Genomic DNA, 19,990 nt, shown 5'->3' on the forward strand with positions numbered 1-19,990 from the left:
TCAAGCTTTGTTAGGGAACCAAGGCACTTAGGCTGGTTACTAAAATAAAGAAGTGCTATAAAAAGAGATCAGCTCTTGCAAGGAAATCCAAGCTGCAGAAACATGAACAAAGATCCATTGAAAGGCAGTGTTAAATAAATACAAATTAATTTTGCATAGTTCCAAAGTCCTTCAGTCAATAAACGCCCATTCTCATTATTATTCAATAACATTTAGCTAATATATTTGGATTTGCAAGGCAAACATTTTCAAACATTTTTCTAAATTAGCACAAATCTTCTGCTTCGTCTTTTCTTCATCTACTGTCAGCGGAGCAAATAATCAGAGAACAAATAGTACTCCGCTTATGAATTCCTCTTGCCAAAGACCCGACCTCTAGAGACTTGACTTCACATTTGCTTTTCTGTAGAATTTAACAAAATTAGTCAAGCGTGATTTGTTGCGTGTATGTCTCTTTTCAAAAGCTCAGAAATGTCTAGCTCTGGTGATTAAAGGAGGAAGGGAGATTTTACTACTAATGTTTAAGTGGAAGGATATTAGAATGCAAGAAATATTTATTAACATCCACCTGTAGGTAAATGCTTATAAAATTTCATCTTCTGACAAGGTTGAGGTCATTCTCACTTACTGCCACAAAGTCAAAGAACAGGGAACAAATCCTCAGATACCACTGCATGCTCCTGGCTGGGGTGTAGGTAGGATAGGCCAAATATTAAATTTCATAACAGAATAATGTGGAGAGCACCTGCATGATACAGCCCCACCCTGTGGCATAGACAAGCTGAGATGATTCTGTGTTATCAAAAGCTCGTCCTTTCCCCTCTTTCTCATTAGAGCCAGAGGAACTTACTCTGGCTGAACCATTTGCTGGCTGAGTGGAAGAAGGAGGCATCTGCATTTCAATAGGGTACTTGTCAAGGCTGATAGCAACTAGAGAGCTACTTGTTATAACGCTGTGTACTCCAGTTGCCACAGCCCTACAGTATGTCTCTTTTTACTGCCAGTTCTCTCTCTTGTCATTTGGAGTCCTTAAAGCATGTGAGTCCCCTCATACGGGCTCAAACACCTGAGGAAAGGAGCAGCAACAGAGGCCATGGCCAGCTCCTTGAACATGGTTGTACCTTCATTCTTATGAATCAGCCTTTCTGGTCCTGAGTGATAATAAATGGAGGATTTGGAGATCAAAGGTAATTTGATTTTTGAAAGAGAGCTGTGATCTGTGATAAATGTGCTACCTGGGTTCATTTCAAGTGAGCAACATCAGGGAAATGATACAGTTATTGCACTGTTGTCACCCCTGTTGTAAAAACAAGAAAAAGTCAGAAAGTGGCAGTCCTGCTGTGTTCACTTAGGAGGGGCTGTCCCAGCCATCACACGCTGGCCAAGGTCAGCAGAGCAGTGAGGAGAACATTTGGGAACAGTCTTGACTGTCAACATCCAGCAAGAAGTGGCAGACACTTAACAAGTGAAAGAGCTCTTTGGTTCAATGGAACAGAAGAGATGTCTGCATAGAAAATTCATACCTGTTACAGACCTGGCCTTCTCTACTCTGTGTTCACGGTCCTATCAGGAACTGTGTATAATAAGTATTACTCCCCAGACCAACCAGATTGACACTTGCAGCCATGCTGGCTCTAGTGTGCCACATCTAAACCAAACAAGATTCAGCCACTATTTTGGCATTTCCAAAAGAGGAGGCTACCATGGAAGCATAGTTAGTCTCTCTTTTTGTCGGCCTTTGACCTGGTGCTAAATGAGCTCCTGCTGAAGCTTGATGACACCCTGTACGAGTGAGCCCTCTGAATTTCACTAGAACTGGAATCAGCACAATGGACAACACCACTGCTCACCATCAGATTCGAGCCCAGGGGGATCATATTCCGTTTTTCTCTATGAAACTCTAAAATGCTTAATTCAAACCAGCATTAACACTTGTATTGGGTGAAACCAGTGTCTGAAAACAGTGTCCAAGCCAATATCTATGGTCAGTTGCTCTCTGCATGATTGGAGCAGAACAGGTAATAAAATCTCCTCTGGAGGCTCATCCTAAGACCAACCACTTAGTACCAGCAGCCTCACTATGTCTTTCTCTCTTCATTTTCATTTCTTCAATTTTCCCATCTACTCATCTCTTCTTATTTTCTTATGCCCTGCATTTCCCCCTACCCTTTCTTTTTGTATTACTTTTCCATCACTGCCTTTCAACATTCTGCTTGTTGTCTTCCAGTTCCACTCAGGGAAAAATTAAAGTTCATGAACATCATGCCTACAGGCTCCTTCAAATATGGCTTATCTCAAGTGGTCCATTTACCCCTTGGCCATTAAGCAATACCTTCAGAAACACAGCAAGTTCATTCTCTGAAAGATAGATGAGGCAGGAACAGAGATACTGCCTGCTTAGTGCATGTGCACATTTATGGGCAGTAAACTCAACAGGGAAGGCTGCCCTGTGGGTAAGTTTACCAAGGCAGGGTAAACATGGCAATCAGCTTTGCTTTTTGCACTTTTTCCCTTCCTATGCCTGACTAATGTCTTTGGACTGCACAGATTTTCAACAGCAGTATCTATAGATGATTATTACACCATTCCTTCATTTGACATCCACCTTTCTTTCTTTCTTTACAGTAAACTTTTTAGTTTCCCAAAATTTCATAAAGAAACAACCCCTCCCCTTCTCAAAACACGTCGGGGAAAGAGATTTCTTGTTCTTTTCTCTTAGGCAGTGCTGAGCTGCTGAAGGGGAACACAGTCGGGGTCAGCATTACCCGGGTTATAACAACTGAAAAAATGTCTTTTTACACTCTGAGACAAGCACCTTTTCCGAGCAGACTTCTGCATTTAAGAGACAAACTATGGAAGCACCTGCTCTTGTGCTATTCAGAGAAGTTCAGACCTACATAATTATTGTGATCAGTTCAATAAAACTACCAATAAGTCAAAAAAATTCTTCTAAAAGACAGACCTAAAGACTCACTTGCACAGTGAAATGACTCTTCCTGACACAAGTCAGGAGTCAAGAAAGGTTAGTTGAACTCCATTTCACGCTCTTCAAACATAAGTTCTTGGAGCAGTGCAGGTGGGCTTCCAGGTACCACAGCTTGTGTCATTCCCATGACCAGCAGTGTCCCTGCATGCTGGCACACCCAGGAATGCTGCTGGAAGGTGAAAAACAAATTTGGGAGGTGTACGATGGCTTCCCTGATACAGAGTGATAGTGGAAAAATTCATTTAAAAAAGGATAAGCAACAAGCATCTTATAATCATCCAACAATCAATCATTGCTTACAGGGCATTTTCAAACACATCTTATGTTTGAAATAATGTATTTGAGAGCCTGCATTAGGGAAGCCTGTTCTAAATATTACATCAATCATTGTTTATATGGAATTATTGTGGTCCTGTTACTTCACCGAGCATCCACATATGACCAAAATAGCCACTCCTTTATGTCCTCATGCCAGCTAGAGGCACCTCTCAGCCTAAGTGACAGCTGCATATGACTCAGAAAAGATTGAACTGTTTTAAATGTTTTTCTTTCAAGGATGAAACCCATTTGTCCTCATTCTTCTAAACACAAGCCTTTTAGTTTTGGGTAGGTGTTTTTTTGGTGTTTTTTTTTTTTTTTTTTTTTTTTTTTTTTTTTTTTTTTTAAATGTCACCATTGGGCTTCTTCACTCTTATGGAAAAAAAAAAAAGAAAAACAACCAACACAAAATAACCTGCTGCAAACTTCACCAAATATCAAAACCAGCCGAGGCTTAGTCAGCTGCTCACAAGGAGTTAAACTTGTTGGGTGTAATTACTAAGCATTTTCCAAAATAAACAAATAATAAAAATAAAGAGAGAAAAAGTTTGTCTGTCTTAATCTACTGTGTTATCACTATGTTTGCCCAGAAAACTTCTGAATTTTGATAATGTGAAAAATAATTTCTTTGTCCTTATGGACAAAAAGCCTTTTTCAGCTCATTGTACACTGGAAAAATCTTGACTGTAAGGTGCTTTGTAATTTAGTTCTGATATACACCTTGGCTAACAGGTGTAATTAAAAACCCATTATAATCATCCAACAAGCAAATCAGAGCAGTCCCGAGAGAAGCTGAGCTGTGAGAGCCTCTATTTATAAAATCATGTTAATGTAGTCTTATCTCTACACTAAAAAAACATCTGTTTAACATAGTGTAAACAAAAATATTAACATTCCCTGGCCTTTTTGTCAGAATGACTTATGACGGGATCTGCCACATATGCAATTAAGGTGTAGCAGAAGTACTGCCTAATTTCTAAGGAAACAACTACAAAAACATTGTGTGTTTGCTCCTGGTTGATACTTTGAGCTCAAGAGTGAGAAAACAAGGACTGACATAGAGGGAGCTGGGGGGTTTTAAGAGAGGCTTGGTCAACAATGTGCAGCCTCTTTGTTTTTGTGTCTCACCCCAGGCATAATAGCAGTGGCAACTATTTTTTTTGCTATGATTTTGTCTTCAGATTGCAGGAAAAATACAAGTTGCCTCAAGTGTTAATGAGCTCAAATTAAAAATAAACCAAAGACAAAAAAAGCACAAACAAACCACCACCAGCACCATGACAGAGTAATAAGCATATTTGCATAATCCACTCTCTCCCATGCATTTACAGATAACCACATCTTATATCCAGAAGATGAGTTGCAGTTTGTGCTACCATGAGGATAAAAATGGGAATATAAGCACTTTATGGTTTAAGAAGTTCAACTAAAATAGCACAATGAGACAAACAGAAATTGGGCATCAACCATTGTCAGTGTCATTTGAGGAAAGTCAATCATGGAGTCAACTCTCTTCCATTGCCCCTGTGAAATCAAGCTCCTCACCAGCACAGGGAATCTAAAACTCACGTATAGACAGTGAAGTGAGTGCCAGGATCAGGATGGACACTGATGATGGTTCTGCACTCAGATGCTGCTCTCCTTGGGTGCAGGACACTTCCAAACATACCACAGCATGGCAAAACCTGAGGTGTTCCACTTAACAGTGGGAAACCCACCAGCATCAGCAATGGTGCAGCATAGTAAGATTTCCAGGGGAGCTTCATGGACCAGCTTGAGGTATCACACCTGAATTCTTGTATGTATCAAAAAGCAGAATAAGGACAAGAGCTGGAAATGCTCTGAACAGCAGAGCTCAGCACTGCCCATGCAGTCACAGGCAGGGGTAGCTGGAGCTCTGCTGGGAACCTGGGCACCCTGATTCACCCATTGCTTTATGCCAGCCTGGGCCAGCTGCCATCCAAACCTTTCTTCCAGCCTGTGTGTACTGATTATCATCCTCTTGCTTCATTTTTTGTCCTTTTGTTAGTTCACAGAGTCCCATTGCAACTACACTGGTAGAATAAATCAGCCTCTCCTTAGGGATAAAGGGATATTTCCCTAGTTTACTGTGGCCAGGCTTTTATAAGGGTGGATATTAAATGCATCAATAATTATGTTTTTGAGGAAACAGATAATTGCCTATAATTAAATGTTGATACAGCATGTGATGCAGACGAGCAGTATCTCAAGAACCTGAGGAAATTAGATCAGAAAAATTGTCACAGCAAGGACAAGGAACTGAACCATCCTACACTGTCTGGTTTGTTTACTTCTATTTTGCATATGGAGAAAGCATCAGGTTGTCTATAGGGTTTCTACTTTCAGGAGACAGGTTTTTATTTTTGGTATGTGAACATGTCAGGATGCAAATAGGGATCTTCACATACAAACTCCAGAGGAAAACAATCAGATGGTTCCTTTGGTTCTCTCAGAAGTGCCCACATATGGTGTATGCATAAAGCAAGCACACAATTACTTGCCTGGGCAAAAAGGTGTCCTTGAACTCCAGGTTTCAAAATCATGAAATGCTGTGATAAATTACTGGAATGATAAAGAAAACCAAGACAGGCTGAGGCAGTAACCTGCACAGGTTCCCTGGAAAAATGTCCAACTGTCTCATTCCCCAAACCTGAAGGCAGTAGATGTTGCTGTGCTATCCAAAGTCTTCATAAACAAACTCTTGCTATGTGCACTCAAAGCCATGGCCAAAACTCTGTGGCCACTGAAGTCAATGAATAATTTCTGACACACAAAATGGCAACAGGATCCTATCCTGTGTGACAAACTTTTTCTAATGTTCCCCTGTGCAGGCATGTGTGGTTAACTTTCAACATCTGCTCTTGTTGTGAATTGGTGCAGAGGGTATCTTAATTCAGACAGAAGTGATTGAAAATTATTGTCTCCAGAGGTACCATGGCTCAGCCATCTACAGCAGCAGAATTACCTGCTGCGTGTTCATTTCCAAGTGGATGAGTTGACAAACAGATGGTATGTGGCTTGCTTGGGATTACATGATTATAGTTAACAGCAAAATATACCTGGTTAAGAGAAATCACAGGACAATCCAGTTTTCAAGTGCTGTTTTTCCTTTGAAAACACTTCCAACTGACTCCAGCTGCATAGCTGAGCCATTTCTCTGCTCCTCTCAATAGCACAGTTGAGTAAAAAGAGAAGGATTTCCTCTGATGTTCACTTGAGCCAAAAAACCAAAACAACCTCAGAGCCGAATTTACCACTCTTCCATAACCACCATGTATCAGAAGGGACTGTCTGAGATCACAACTGACACACAAAGAAATTAATTTGGTGTTGACACTTCATGGTGCTTTGAGATTGTAAATCAGAGGCTGCTTGGCAGGTAACAAACACCACCTTCCTTAAACACAAGAACACAGCAGCTGAGGAGACCTTTCTGAGTCATCAGGCACAGTCCCCCACTATCACGGATTGCAGTAGCTAATATCCCTGTTTCCTTAATAACCCTCATTATCACAGCAGCTAAGCATCTGGCAAAGAACACAACGCTGGCACTGTCTCCCCACAATGATCTGAGCCTGTGTGCGTGCTAAGGGGGAAGAGATATGATTTGTACATTTTGATAGACCTGTGAACTTCTGAAAACAGACAACAGTCACTTAGAGCCCTATGGAAACCTGGGCAGGAAAGATCTTTGAAATATTCCTCAGACAAAACCAGATATGAAACAAATTATTCTATCCCACTATATACCTGGAAGGATCACATTATATTTAGGCAACACATTCCTTCCATGCAAAAGTTTAGTCCCAGACATTAAAAAGAACAAATAAATCTTTCTAGTTTTAGAAAGTCTATGTACTCAGCTTAGACAGGCGCACAGCAGTGTCAAGTGAAGTGTGTATTCCCTGTGATAATAAATCTCATAACGGAAATCAAAGCCAAGTTGAACTGCATGTTAGGCATTAAGTGCGTCCCAAACTGCTCATCTTGCTAAACCTTCATAATAAAATAACATTACAGTCTCTATAATTACATGGTACAATGATGCCACAGGAGTAAAGCCTAAAGAAAGGTTTAATTTTCCAGGCTTTGTAACAAGTGTGAATTGGTGTGGGGCTTAAAAAGCATTCACAGTCTGGACCCAAGCCTAGGTGCAAATAGGACTGCCATATGTGACACAGACCAGACAAATGGTGTGAGTTCATGCTCAGAGTTGCCAAGCAAGCTCCAGGAAGAGAAGCTCCCAAAGCCACCCAGATTTATTGGTACTGTCTGTTGCTCCTGCAGTGCTGTTTCTGACACATCTGAACAGAGGGACCTGGGAAGGTTTGGGGATTTTTTGCACTGTTGCTTCTGACAACCATGTAAGACTGGCAGCTAAAACAAGGAAATGAGGAAAGATGTCAGAAGCGCAAATAGTACTTACAATAGTAACCTCCATTTGTGTGGAGAAAGGTTGTCCGTGCTCAACTGCTTCAGCACAAGACAAACCATCTCCTGGAAGGGCTTCTCTTTGCAGGGTCTGCAGAGGCACCCTGGAAGACCTTGGGTGAGATTCACAGATTTCAGATTGTTAGTTTGGTTCAATCCATCCTTTTGCTCAGCTTTTCCACTACCTTCTCATGGAACTTGTAACCCATGGGATACTCCACTGTTGTGAAGTCAATAGAAAATGATGAAATACCATCCAAAAGTTCATGGAACAAATTGTTTGGGAACAAGTGCAGCCAGAAGTAATAAAATTATCATTTCAATATCGGACTAAAAGAATATTCTGGGGATTACAACAACATTTAATTTTTCTTCTTTTAGTGACCTGAAATATTTCATTTTGAATCAAGCCAAAAACAGGAGAAAAATAGATCAGTGTTATACTAAGCTGAAATAAAATGACATTTAAACTCTGCAGAGAGAGCCAGTATTTAAAAGAAAAGTAAGTATTATTTCAATCACTTTGATTTTGTAATACCATCCATATTTCCCATTAAAATTATCTTCAGATTTCTCTGTCAAGCCCTATGGCTGTGTGGCATATTAGAGTTTTAGACAATTCTGCAGATTTTTACTTGTATTATACTCATGGATCAGATGTGCCCCTCAATCTGCTCCAGAGTTGTAAAAGTTGTTCTTTCCAGCAAGAAGGAAGTATTAGTAGTTATTTACAGATATGTAAGGCACACAAGGGTCACATAAACAGCAGTGGGGAGTGAAGAGGGGGGTAGTTCTCCTACAAAACTCTATCCAGTCCCAGGCACACAGCGATAGGTCACTCCTGGGGTCCCCTGAGCCATGTGGGAGCTGCATCCAGGTGTCTGCACAGCCTCCTCACTCACTCCAGCTGGGCTGAAGAAAATACTCATTATAACATCTCTATAAATGCTTTTGTATAACAGGATGACTCTCCCTACAGACTTCCCTGATACGCTCTTCCCTTACCCACTCTTCAGATGCTTTTGGCAAACACTAGTGAAAACAGACTCTTGAGGTATGGGGTTAATTGTTCTCCCTTTTCTGTACACATAAATATTCTGCAGACTGAGAATTGTTATTTCCAGAAATACACAAATCAAGTAAAAGTTTCATATCCCCAACTCAGGGATAATTTCAGAACCTGAATCATCTGGTTTGCAGCAATTAAAACAAAGAGTGCTTGTTCTAATGCATTGTTTTCACAGTAGAAAGCCCAGTCTGCCTTCAGCTGTCTTTACCAACTAGGAATTCAAGAAGAAAGCAGCTATTAAAGTTTTCTCTACCCAGTTTAAATGTGGCACAACACACACTCCTGGCCAACTTTTCAGACTAAACATCTTAGTAAATTCTTCCTGACAATAGTTAGTGACAAGCATGTCAAAACCAACAAACTCAGTCACATACAAGGCTTATCAATAATTTAGGCTTTTCCCCCCACAAGAGACTGTGTGTTTTGCAATAATGAAATATATGATTTTAAAAATAAATAATAGGCTGTTGTCAGGCCGATTGTAGCTAGAAGTTATGAATTTGATTGATTGAACATTTGAGTTCATTCTCTCTAGCAAGATCAAAGTGAAACTCTTCCATTTGCCCAAGGCCACTTGCAATTTATTTAGAGATTGTGTTCATATCCCAGCAGGTAGCAATATTGGACTGAGGTACACAGAAAATCAGCTCTTTGAGGTTTTTTCTGAGTCCAAGGGATGCAACAAATGAGATTTTTTTTTAGTTCATTAAATCATTAACCACTTAATCACTAAAAAACACATCAGTTGCATTTTTCCTTAGCTAGATGTAAGAGGGAAGCAGTCACGGTATGGAAAACCTCTGTTTTAACATTGATGCCTTTGTCAAATATGACGAGTCTGTAGTTTTTATTTGTATGGTTACTTCCCCCTCCCCCTTTTCGGTTTAGTCATCATGGCAGAAGGAAATGACACCCCAAAAGGGACAGGAATATGAATAGCAATGGCAAATCCTTTTAAGAGCAACATGGAAAATAACACACGTGCATGAAAGCACACAGAATATGTTCGTCTTGCAGATATTGCAAGCACCCTGGTGTGAAAGAGCTCCAAACAAACCAGCCCAGACTAATGTGAAACCTTCAGCCACCCTGAGACACAGTCAAGATCAACCTTTTTTTCCCCACCCCTGATAGCATTCACATGCTGACTTATAGAGCTTCGCAAGGCTCTCTCGTAAAAAAAAAAAAAACAAAAACCAAAAAAAAAACCAAACAAAAAAACCCCAACCTAAACCAAAAACAAAACCAAAAAAACCCCATCCTTTAGCTGTCCTGTATTCGTCCTACATAAGATTTGGGGATTAGCAGCATTAAAAGGAACAAGACCCAGACCAAAGGGAGCAGGGTCAGCGCAGGCGGCCGAGCAGCAGCTTGCTGCCAGCGATGCACTCACATGCAAATCAGCAGGACCTGGTGGGGCTGCCAGCAGAGCAGGGCCAGAAAACCTGCCCAGACAGAAAGATAAGGATGAACTAGGGGAAGGGAGACTTCCAGGAGTGGTGTGAACCCACCTCGGAACCAAAGTGGGAGATGGGGGCCGGGTAGAGACGGGCAGCCTGGCCAGGGTGTCTGTCTCTGATCATGTCACTGGTGGCCCTCACATCTTTTGCCAATGGGCAAGACCTCTTATCTCCCAGTCAAGTGGGTGAAAGACATCTCTTGGTCTGATGACAACTTGGATGAGCTCTAGATTCAAGGCTCTGGTTAAGTGCAGCTTCAAAGGGCTTTATCTCCACTGGTGAAAGCTCAGACTGGGAGCAGACCCATCCATCCATGGGTCAATGAGCAGCAGTGGTAGGGTCTTCTCCAGAGGGGTTGGAACTATCATGCTAAAAAGCAAAGGCAATGGGCATCTTGTACTTCCTCTGCAAGAGTGCTCCTTGGATCTCTGAACCTCAGCTATTAGAAGCAGAAACTGGGATGTAGGAGTCCAAGAGCTTCAAGAAAACAACAACAACAACAAATTAAAGATCTACTTGTACATTATCTCACAGTAAGAGCTGGGAACAGACCAAGCAGTCCCTATCCTCCTGTTCCCAGTTCTCTTGCTCATTAAGGAGAATTAAGTTATTCCAGTTGAAGAAAAAACCAATTAGAAGTACAATTAGACCCAGAAATACTTGTTGCAGATCTGCTGCTCCATACTGGGGGAAAACGTGGCACTGAGGGTTGTCAGGGAAAAGTGACAACTATCATCTGCTCATGTTATCTGAAAAATAGAGAAGGAAGAGAGGGCTGAGCAAACACAGTGGTGTCAGAGGGGTTTCTCATATATAACATCTTCAGTCTAAGCATGGAGTTAAAGAATAAAGAGTGAGTGTTTTCCCAAAACCCCCTAAACTTCATTGAATTTTCCCATAACAGCCCAGCTAAGTAACCCTTCAAGACAGACATGTAAGATATTTATCAAAGAATACACAGGCTGTACCCAATATCCAGCTCTTTACAGTGATCACCAGTGACTAGAGGGCATTTATGTCCATGAAGATGTCAGACCCAATATTTCCACCAAAGGTATGATTAGTTAATGAGGCTTGACTGTTCCTGGAGTTCAGCTAAACATGATCAGGCATATTGCAAACACATAAGCACAATTAGAAGTGTTCTTCACAGACTTTCAGAAAGGTTGACAGTGAGTTACAAGACTGAGACAGGTTCTTTTTCTTTGTGGTACAGCCTGAAGGACAGAAAAAACAAAGTGCTTCAGGGTCCCAAGGAAGAATGAGAGAAGATTCGGGTCCCTCAGAATAGAGGAATAAGAGCAGAGATTCATTCTGCCTACAAAAATGAAGGAGTGACCAGGTTCCCATTCAGAAATGGGAGAATGGGAATAGTATTTTGGATCTCAACAGGTACAATATGGTGAATCTGGGCATCTCCTCGGGTAGGAACTTAATCAGGAGCTTACATATGTGTTTCGTGGTGTCATGACTTGGATATCAATGCTTCCTGTATGAATCAGATTTTATTTAAGAAGAAATTAGAAAGATAAACGCTGCAGGTAAAGCAAATCAAAGCTGAAGAACTGCCTTGAATACCATAAAGGAGACATGAGAGAAACATGCAGAAGTTATTACTTTTTAAAATTTCATTTTTATTACATCCAATCTTAAAGATTTTTCTTTATAAATGCCAGTGCCTATGTGATTAAGACAAGAAAAGAAATTAAACTAGACCACTGGTACTCTCTAGAACTTATGAAGAAACTAGATATGTTTAGAAGATATGGCGGAAAGCTGGATAATAACATTATTTTGCCATCAAAATCTTTTTTTTTTTAAACACTATCTACCCACCATTGAGATAGACCTGTTTGGTTCTAAACACTTTTCTGATTTCACGAGCAGGTTGCCAAAATGTGTGGAACACGGGCTGATCTTCTGTGCTAACACAGAAAGTGAATTGAGTATTTTATGTCAGAGCCTAAGACACAGAACTGCAAGAATTATTTCAGAAAGTGAGCCTTAAGTTTGTGGGCAGAGCAGGTGTTATCCTTTAAAGAGAGGAAAATTATTAATTTGGCCTCACAGAAAGTGGTGGAGTGGCTGAGAACTTTGCTATGGAAAACTCCAGCATTTTTGCCTTTTGTGCTGGAGATTCAATTGCTTAGGTTAACAGAAACATTAAACAAAATGTTCTGAGTCTACCAGCAGTCTCGAATCAGTGGTTTAAATCAGCTTTCACTTTTCTCAAACTTTCTCTTGTTCAACTATGACTAAATATTCCACGCAAGGAGAAAAAACTAAACACTGAATATTGCAGCAAATCTGAGGAAAAACCCTTGTAGCCTTCAAAATCACTTGCTAGTTCATGAACAAAATAATTCAAGTCAAGTTGATGACAAAGAATAAACATCACTGTAGTCCTGCTAGTGTAAAAATACAAGCAAGACAGAAGCAGTAAGGAAGAAGTTAGCTTATATAAGGCCAAATGGCTTTGTCTCTCCTTGTAGCCCTTGCTTATATATTTTGACAATTGTGGCTAGAGCATGGAAGGTAAAGTTCACCATTTGTGCAGGTGATGACAAAACATGAGATAGATTAAAACTAATATTTCAGCTTTCACCATCTTTCTAGCTGGTTTAATCCCACAAACTCTGCCTCATTATTAACACAATTTGATCTTCCCCAAATGGATATTTTTACTCCCTTTCAATCCAGCTTTCTGCACACCTATCCCATGGCCAAGACAAAGGAAAGAAAGTTTGGAGGTTTTTTATTGTCTTAAAAAAAAAAAATCCAGTGCAGAGAATAGAAGATTTTACCATCATCTAAGAACAGCTGAAACTACAGAAAAGCTCATCAACTTTCAGTGTCCAAGAAGGTGCAAGCAAGTGTAAAACAGAACTTAAATCAATGAGACATAGCTTCAATCCAGGAAAAAAATTGCAGGCTTAAGGCCTGGTGAAAGTTCCTGTTTCCAAAGATAATTGGACATTTTGTAACTGAGAAAAAAAGAGAGAAAAGAAAGAAAAGTCACATTGCACATCAATGAGGTGGAAGAAAGTTCTGGTTATCTACATTGGCAGGGAAATGGTAATTAATGAAAATCACTCACATTCACTGGCCACTGCCAGCAATGGTTGACAAGCTAAAATTGGCACATAATGATAGGCTGAAAAATGCTGCATGTATTGGCAGCTCTTCCTTTTCCTCCTGGTATCCTCCAGCTGCAGAATTTATTTTTAGTTTGTTTTGAGATTTTGGATTCCTCCACAGGTCTCTTGTTCTTGCTTTTGGTACAGCATGGTGGGGTCCTAGCATAAGTTCCCAGGCATTTAGGAAAACAAAAAATGAACCAGTTGTAGCTGTAGCAGGAGGTCTAATCCAGAGTAGCCTTTTGTGTTTATCATGTGGCAACAGCTGGACTTGTTTAAGCACTCATCTTAAGCATGGTGAGAAAACTCAGAGCTGGCTCCACAAAGAAAATTGAGCCCTGGACCTGCAACTTCTAAATTCTTTACCATCTTATGAAGGCAGTAGTCCAGAATTAAGCCTGAAGGGAACCAAAACCACCTGAAAACATGAACCACAAAGTTCAGGGCTGACATCACAAAGTAGTGTCAAGTGCTGAGGAAAGATACAGGAGTCCTGTGTAATACCAATAAGGTGCTGCCAGAATTTCAGGAGAATGTGAACCTGTGAACTACTGAAGCAAGAGCTTCTTACCAGGCTTGTTTACCCTTCTCATTCTCAGATTCAGTATTTTTCCTATTCTTACCCCACATATCAGTATAGCTTGCCTTCCATATCACACAGGAACCGGAGGCTCCTCCTAAAAAGCACTTGCTGATGTGATAGTAAGAAATTTCTTTAATTGTTTCAAATCAGAGCCACAAATACAACATCCTTTAAGAAAGCTCTGTGTGTGTAACAGAGCCAAGTTTACCCCTTAACATCCATAAAATGCCCTGGAACATTCAGATACGAGGCTTTAGAGACTTTGACAGAATAATAATTAAAGCTGACTGCTCCTGTTTCAGCTGAAGGCACCTTGACTGACCTTCAGTTCAGGCATGGAGAAGCTGATAGTCAAAGCACACCTAGATGGAAAAGCTGAGAGTCACAGCACACACACTTAGATGGGTGCTGTGCTCACTGAGAAGCTGCAGCAGAGCCCACAGTGGAATTCCACGGTTTTTCCTTGCACCACGTTGTGCAGAGTAAAGGAAAACCAGCCACCGTGCTTGTGCTGGAGACCTGAAAGGTCAGTGACAAATCACCACGTAGGATACGGATCCTGTCTCTCCACTTCTGTTTTGTTTTCCCAAGCACACTGAAAAGAAATCAGTGAACCTACAAATGTGCTACTCTGACCTCTTACATTGTTCCCTTGGACTGAGACACCAGTGCTGCTATGAAGCAGCTCCAAGCTGGCATGGTATTGTGGCATTGACATGCAAATGAACAAAGCCAATGGAATATATTCCAGTCCTTATGAATGCTTGATTTTGATTTTCTCTCTCTCTCTCTCTCTTTTTTTTTTTATTTTTTTTTTTTTGGTGTGGTTTGGGGGGTTTTTTATAGGTTTTATTTACTTTTTATGCTTTCATAGTCTCCCAGAATAACTTAGATGTATTCCTGCTTCAACTGCTACTTTTTTTTTTTTTTTTTTTTTTTTTTTTTTTTTTTTTTTTTTTTTCCCAGCAGACTTAGAGCCTTAGTATGTGTTTGTTTATAAATACATATAGATGTGTGTAAATTCAGCTTACTTTAGGAACAGGAATATTTTAAGCATTTCAACCACAAGAAAAAAGCATATGATGATTCTTTGAAATTCCTCAGTGTAAAACAACTGCAGCTGCCCCTGTCTTGCTTTAAAATCATCAGAAAATCTGAGACCTAACACCCAGCAATGATTATTCAGCTTGCATGAACTGGCAGCCTGTGCACCATCCAGGAGGAAAGAAAAAATAATACATTTCCCCCTTCCTCTTTCAGTTCATTAGGGAAGAGCCAAAAACTCAACAAGTAAAACTTGACTGAAACTTTTGCTGCAAAATTGTTCCAGAAATGTACTTTTTGCATAGTTTAATTGGGTTTAGATCCCCCAGAGTCAAAAGCAACTCCCCCGACCCCTTCTAGCAGCTTTCTAAATGAAAAACACTGAAGTCTTCAGGGGGCTTAACTTGCAATAAAGGTACAGGGCAGGCTTTACCCAGTCTTCCAAGTGCTTAAATCCAAAGTTCTGGCTGATGTCTGAGAAGACACTGAGGTTGTGTGCACAGTTTACCTTGGAGGTGCACGTGGGGCAGCTGCACCTTTTGTGTACGGGCTACAGGAGAATGGGAACACATTCATCTACTATGGCAGAGTCAAAAAACTTGAGCATATTTTTTCCCCCTACATTAGACATCAGGGGACATTGTTAACAATGAAAGCAATGGCAAAGCTCTTCTGCTCAAAGAGCTCACTGGTTTCAGACACCGTAGAGATGTAGGTTACTGTAAAAGGTGCTGAATGCTGTTGTCTGCTGTTTCAAAGAGAAATGACATTTGTACCCTCCCAGGTGCTTGCCGAGTGCCATTTCTACTTTCTTCTACCAATTCCTCCCCGAATTGTAACTTTTTTACATTTGTTTCAATTATCAAAAGTGAAACTTAACAAACAGTAATGAACCCCAGGCCAGGTTTCTCATGTGATCTACCACTTTGTGCAAAGAAAAGAATGAATTTTTAGAATTTGACCAGCAAAAGGACCTCAATACTAAGACATGCATTTTAAGGTTTCTCTATCTGGTTGGTTTTTTTTGGTTTTGTTGTTGTTGTTTGGGTTTGTTCTTTTTGTTGTCATTGTTATTGTGTTTTGTTTGGGGTTTTCATTTTGTTTGGTTTGGTTGGGGTTTTTTTTGTGTATAGCAATAGATATTAAAGCACTCAGAATAGCTGAAAATTCTGACATTGCTTAATAATAGCATTTATTTTAACATCCTTGGCTATATATAGGATCTTGAGGTTCATGTCCAGAGGGAGGGTTTGTTTTGTTTGAACCACGGAGCTGTGGTGTAGTGGTCCAGACAGTCCTAATTTTATTTAGCTTACAAAAAAACAGGAGACAATGTGTTTACATCTCCAAATATCTCAATAAACCCATGGATTATTGCTAATACCAGACCTCTGTGAATCTCACTCCAGGCCCAGTACTGCCATTGATTACGCTGAGGTTTTCAACAAGCTGCCAGCCCATGAATCCTCCAGAAGATGAGAATAGACAAAAATAACTGGGTGGGGTAAAGAGGAAGGGGATGTTTCAGTTCAGAGGATGCTCTACTAACCATAAATTGGCTTGAAAAAACAGGAACATAAACAACACACCACCCTTGGCAATGTGCAAGTTAGCAAACAAAAATACCCCCAGACTTTTTGTAATGGTGCCTGATAAATATCAAAATGGTCCTAGATTTCATTTAAATGTTAAAACTGAATTTGGATCTGAAAATAAAGGATAAACTATTTCTTCTGACATTTAGTGATGCCTGATGACATGCAATTCATTGCTTTTTCTTTATGATGTAATTTTTGTAAGTGATACCACTTGTCATCAAACGTCATGCAAGCCAGACTTGCCTCAACCCATCAGTATTTATTGTTCTCTTCCAACAGAGCCTGTTTTGAGTTTGGTGTGCATGGCTTTAATTGCTTGACGGAAGAGTTAAGCTCAACCTTCCCTAGAATAAAACACCAGGCTGAGATGGGTCTGCTGACATGATGCAATTGAGATCTTCTGGCAGCTGGTGCAGCAAATGCCCTTTAAAGGAAAAAAAAAAAAAAAAAAAAAAAAAAAAAAAAAGAAAGAAAGAGGGGAGAGATGGGGATCTAGCTGGATGCTGGATTAGTAACAGGATACTGAGCTGTTTGCTTCTGTGTCACCCATTCCAGTCCTCCCTGGGCTGGAGCAGCCACCACCTCCTGCCACTGCAGGGTCACTGGGCCCCCACAGACCAGGGGCAGGTGTCCCCAGCATTCCACATGGCTTTAATTAATGCCACAGCTCTCTGGAGAAGCCAGGAGAGAACAGGGGTGAACAAACCTGCCCTGAAGAGTGAGTTTGAGACAGAGCAGTCTGAGCCCCTGCTGTGCCTGCCTTTGTCAAGGAGACACATCCAGCACTACCTGGAAAGGCTCCTTCTGCCTCTACTTTGGGCCTCAAATCCTATATATTATGGGATCATGGAGAACAAAACCACCAAAAAATACCCTGAATCCCACACCCTCTCTTCTCTACTACTTGTAATTCCAGTGTTGTCCAAACCTTATGTGTTATAGGAAAACTTTGCACATCCCTCAGAGGCACTGTGAAGGATGCTTGTCTGCAGGGACATCTTAACCATGGACACCCCTAGTTCCAGCCTCTCACAGACCCATCCTGACTGTTTATTCTCTCCTTTCAGCAGATTTCCAAGTCTCCATGCCCCTCTTCTTTTGTCAAAGAGAAGAAGTTGAACTTCATGGGTGTTTCAGGTCTGACAGGAAGAAAAACTTTTGACTATGTGCAGCCACTAAAGCACAGAAATGAACAGGAAAGGCCCATTTAAAAGAGTTGGGGACTGAAGCAGTGGAAGTTTGACAAGGAGAAGGATGCAACAAAGATGGAAAAGATGACAATTTTGGAAGAAGCACTGTAAGTTTGAGCGTCTCTAGAGAGCTGCATAAAATTCACTGGAGCAGCTGAAAAAAAGGAATAAAATTCACCTGACTTATCAGGAGAACAATGTTCATAAAACCCTGATAATGTGGCTTTTAAAGCACACAGACAAACTCACATATGTGGAGGCACTTCTGAATGCTTGCCATATTTTCTTTAACTGGCTGGGGTTTGAGCTTTTTTGGTTGTTTTATTTTTTTTTTTTTTTTTTTTTTTTTTAATATATTTTGGTTTGGTTTGGTTTGGGGTTTTTTTGTCCACACAGCTGGTAGAGGGAGTTTTTGCAATTTCAGTTCACATTTGTCTTTGTGAATATTTTATGCTGCTGTCCAGGATATCAGCACTAGATCACCAAACCTCAGCACAGCACAGGTGCTTTACAGCTCAAATGTGTCTAGGATTAAACAGCCTAAAAATCTCATGCCAGAAAAAAAAAAAAAAAAAAAAAAAGGAAGTTTAAATTTACAGACTTTACAGTTTTAATTTGCTTTCTAAGTCTCCTCACACATGGCATAAGGCAGACTGCATTTTGCTCACAGGCCTGCAACACAGGGAGTTTGGTCAGGATCTATTAAAACCTGTTTTCATCACATGCTTGACTTCCTTTAGCAGTGCTCTGGGACTCCATGGATTTCTTTATTTGTTATTTTGCATTTATCAACCCTGGGTCCTTCATGCACATTCATTAAGGAGGTCTCACAGCATGCCTGTGAAGTGGGTTGCTACTTCTGCTCATTGCACTTCATATAGATGAAAACCAAGCTGAGCAACGGCTTTGTGTGCCTCGAGGGGGGACACCAGGACATGGTGAGGAGTCCAGCCCTTTAGAGGAGGCTTTTTGTGCCACCTTCCTAACTGTGTTCAGGGTTCTAACGTGCCAGTGGGAACAAATTAAACCACAGTGTTGCTTTTTGTTGCCTGTCCACCTGTCTCTGCAGCTGTAAATCCCAGTGGGGAGTAGTGGAGCAGGTTTGGGAACCACAGAGGGGCACTGGAAAGGACATGGGGCTGAGCCAGGATGCCCATGTAGCTGCAGAATGGGCAGTGCCTGACTCAAACACAACCTGCCTGCTGGATTCTGCTGGTGCAGACACCTGTAGACCACCTCTTTCATCAACACAGGCTGCTCTGTGCACGGGGAGGGAAGCCCAAAGTGCCAGGGAGTGGCAGTGGGGACGCCAGGCTGATTGCTGGAAGCATCAGAGGTGGTTGCCTGTCTCTGCAGGTGCATTGACACCTCTGGGGGTTTGGTAGCCAGCAGTGGTCTCTGCTACAGTCTCACAAAGGCTGCCAGCTCAGGGCAGGGAGCCCCAAGGCTCTGCTCCCTTAGCAAGACTCCTGCATGGCAAGATCAGCAGGACAGCCAAGCCCAACAGAGGAAAGATAAAACATGTTCTGCATCAGACCATCGGAGGAACTCCCCTTCCTTGCCCAGTATGAGGCAAGATCCTAGCTCAAGATCCAAGACCACTAGCTCAGGATACAATTTGGATGTTTTCAGCAAAGTCTGCATTGGGAAATCCAAAACCACAAGCCACTGAGCCCAAAATTTCTTCCCCTCAGAAGTGATGCTCTTTGAAGCCTTCCTCCAGCAGCAGCTCAGTTTCCTTCCAGCCTGTCCCAAACACCTTCTCTGGAGCTGTACCACATTCTACATGACAAGCCCTGCCTGAGGATGTCACCCTGCTGCCTGGTGATGCATCAGGAGATGGCCCAGGGGAACTTGCTGGTCATCAGGGTAGTCTTTACCATTTTTGTTTCTTTCGTGCTATATATGTTATGTTGCTTGGGAAAATATATCTCTCCCCATCCTTTTCCTGGCTCCATGACATGGGTTTGACTCCAAGAAATCTGCAGGCAGCTGAGAACTGAGTGCAGTGGTGATACTCTCACTTTTTGGGCTCTAAGCTATCACACAGAGCTTGCTCATCTTGGAGCCTGGGAGCACTAAGCTTGCATTTGCTTTCAGAAATGATCAAATAGTTCTTCAATCTACTCCCACTTTCCAATTTTGATAAAGAA

The sequence above is a fragment of the Sylvia atricapilla genome, chromosome 8 (assembly GCF_009819655.1).
Source record: "Sylvia atricapilla isolate bSylAtr1 chromosome 8, bSylAtr1.pri, whole genome shotgun sequence".
NCBI classification, from domain to species: Eukaryota; Metazoa; Chordata; class Aves; order Passeriformes; family Sylviidae; genus Sylvia; species Sylvia atricapilla.